We start from the raw sequence: 3,724 nt of genomic DNA on the forward strand, positions 1-3,724 counted from the left end.
CCCCAAAAAATTCTTTATAAAAAAATAATAATGAATGAGTTCTCCCTCCCTTTTAAGAATGTATGGCCTCCCTGCTCAAGCTACAGGCCGAAAAGCAACTTGAAACAACTCAGTTGGACCATGGGCTATAATAAAAAACAAAAGCCTAATCCATATTTTAAAAAATGAATGTTAGGGACAATAATTTTGTTAAACAATATAAATAATTACTAATTAAATAAAAATATATTACATTTTTAAATTAATTTTTTAAATTTTAATATTAAAATAACCATTTATACACTAGTAAAATAAATATTCAATATATCTATTATTTATATTGTTTAATATTTTTATTATTTACCTATACTTTTCGAATCACTTTTCCTGTTTTCCACAGCATCTGAAACGCTTCTCTTCCTCAGCACGCAGCGGCAATTATTCAATTAGCAAAGATCACTTCTTCAGTTTTTCTCTCTTTTTTTTAAATAGAAAAACAAATCGTCATTTCATATTTTTATTATCACTACAAAATAGTAAGTATCATTCGATCTTTTATTATTATCTCTTATTTTTTTAATTTTTTAATTAATTTTTTTGAACAATTTATATATTTATTTATGTAGTTTATAATTTTATAATAATAATTTAAGTTTTTAAAAGAAATTGAATATAATAATTATATAATTACAATATTAACCTAACATATATTGTTTTCATTTTTTTCTTATTATTACTTATTTGTGACATTAATATTATTGATTTATAAAAATTAAAATTAATTGGGTTTAGCTAAATTGTATAATATTTATTTATGTAAAATTTTTAATTATAAGAATTTAGTTGAATCATGAATAAAATAAAAATAATACACTTTTTTTTTTAAAAGACTAATCAAAAGAGTGAAGATGTTTCTAATATTATTACATCAACACCAATATTTTCAATATTTGAAAGATCAAACTCAAACATGAATACTTTGACTCCTCAATAAAATAGTTCAAAATCAAAGCGCTCACGGCTTATTCCTAAACAAATGGAAGTATGTCATTTGGTAAGAGATCCAAAAATTCGACTAATAATTTAAAAGTTTCTTTTAAGTAAAAGAGATGAACTTCGTTGAGCTTATCTTAAAGTTGGACCAAATCAACTAATACTTAATAATTATCCATTTTCGAATGATACAAATCATCGTTGTCATTTTCAAGCTTCTTAATTTGAATTATACCCTTCATGGTTAGAGTATTCTATTGAAGATGATGCTGTATATATTATTTACCATGCTACCTATTCACTAAAGAATCTTCAATCAACACAAGTTTAAATACATTCATTGAAAATGGCTTTAGGAATGGGAAGAAGGTAAACAGTGAAAAAGATTGTCCTCTTTTAAATTACATTGGCAAAGGTCCCAATTCATTCCATCACAAAGCAACGAAATCTAGGGGTGTCAAAATTTCCCGAAGCGCAGGGATCCCTGCGGGGACTACCCCGAATGGGAATCCGAAGGCGAGAAATTTTTTCCGTGGGAATGGGGATGGGGACTAAAATCTCCCGAGACAAGCGCGGGGACCCGAGCAGGAATCCCCGCCCCGTCCCCGATAATTTCTCGAATTCTTGAGTTTATTTAAATATCTTTAATTTATTTCTAATATATGGACTTTTTCGTAATTTTGCCTATTGAAAACCCTAATCCTACCTTATTGAATGTCTTTCATTCTCTCCTACTATTCCACTTAGCGCCGTTTCTAAGCCCCAACTTTTCAGAAAAGTTCAAATCTCCTAATCCCCATAGTTGTGTCCACAGTCACAGCCATAGCCATAGCAACATACCCCCTCCTCAGTCGCTACCGGCCACTCTTCCTGCTCAGTGCTTACCCCTTTATGGACTATGATTTGCTATGTTGTATTTCTGGACTTATAATCTTGGATAAGATATATTTGTAATAATGTTTTGTAGTTTGTTTTTTGTTTTTTTTACTATAGTTTTCATATACATGTTCAACATAGGGAGATGGGGAATGGGGTCCCGCGGGGAACACGGGGAACGCAGAAAATGGGGATGGAGACGATTATCCCCCCATGGCGGGAATCGGGGCGGGAATGGGATCAATTTTGGGAGCAGAGACAGGGAGCAGGGAGGCATTCCAAAAAATTGAGAATAATCAACATAAACTTAGAACATTTATTGATTGTAATAGATAGTTGACTTTTTAAGGTTGTGCTTACAGAGACCATGATGAAAGCTCGAGTTCAGATAATCAAGGCAACTTTATTAAATTGTTAAAGTTTTTGTGGTCTTACAATAGCAGCGTTCAAAAGCTTATTTTGGTAAATGATCTTAGATTTGCTAAATATATTTCAAATGATGTTCAGAAAGAAATTCTACATATTCTTGCTACAATGGTAAGAAACTGAATTAGAAAAAATATTGGAGATGCCAAATTTTGTATCATTATTGATAAAGCTTGTGGATGAATCTAAAAAAGAGCAAATAGCTATTGTTTTGAGATTTGTTGATATGGATAGTTTTGTTCGACGCTTCTTTGATCTTATACATGTTAGCGATACTAGTGCCTTGACTTTAAAAAAAGAATTGGTGTTTGTGCTTTCTATTTGTAATTTCTAGATTGAAAACATTCGAGGTCTGTGGTACGATAGTGCTAGCAATATGAGAGGAGAATGGAATAGTTTAGAAGCTTTATTTTTCACACAATTAACGATTATTGTCAATATTATTGGTTCATCTTGCTAACAACATAATCAACTACAAGAAGCTTAAAAAATTAAAATATAAAATTGATTGCCAATGATGAGCTAGAAACAAATTAAAGTACAAATCAAGTGGGCACTTTACAAGAAGGTGGAGATAAAAGATGGAGTTCTCACTTTCATTCTATTTGTAACTTGATAAGAATGTTTGCAGCTACTCAAACCATTCTTAATAACATTATTGATGATGGTACAACTTCTACTCAAAGAGGCGAGGCTTACGGTGTCAACAAAGTGCTATCCTTATTTGAATTTGTTTTTTCGTTACATTTGATGAAAGAAATCATGGGGATTACTAATATTTTGTGTCAAGCATTACAACAAAAATTTCAAGATATTTCTAATGCAATGCATGTTGTTTCCACATCAAAACGACTTCTTCAAAAATCGAGGCATAATGGTTGGTGCAATTTACTTGAGACTGTTAAGAAGTTGTTGGAAAAACTCAACACAGGTTTAAAACAAGAACCTATCTAATAGCAGAAGCACCAAAAATAATTTTTTCACAACCTGTGCAATTAAATGGGCAACACCAAAGATACTCCAAGCAGCAAATATAATGGTAGAAATTAAATAATCAGACACCAGAATTTTAACATGGAAAAACCCCCAAAAAAGGGACAAAAAATCCACGGGACCTAGTCTAGAAAATCTTCCACTATCAGAATAATGGGTACACAAACAGTCTTTCTAGTGATACTAGGGCATCTCAACAATCAACAAAATACATCATCAAAACTGATGGAATCAACATAAACCCTTCACAAAAGTGGGTATCTCAAATCAGGCAAAAGAGAAGGCAATACAGCTAGCAAGTTATATCCTAATGTTCATCTCTACACCAGAAATAACATACTAAAATTTCATAAAAAATAGAGCAAGTTTATCAGGTCAATGTGATAAAAATATAACTGCCCTTTTCCCCCAAGTTCCTTCTCTTCGGCGCCGAAGCTTTGTGCTTCCTTTGCTTTCA

This window comes from Arachis duranensis, chromosome 6 (assembly GCF_000817695.3).
Source record: "Arachis duranensis cultivar V14167 chromosome 6, aradu.V14167.gnm2.J7QH, whole genome shotgun sequence".
Lineage (NCBI taxonomy): Eukaryota > Viridiplantae > Streptophyta > Magnoliopsida > Fabales > Fabaceae > Arachis > Arachis duranensis.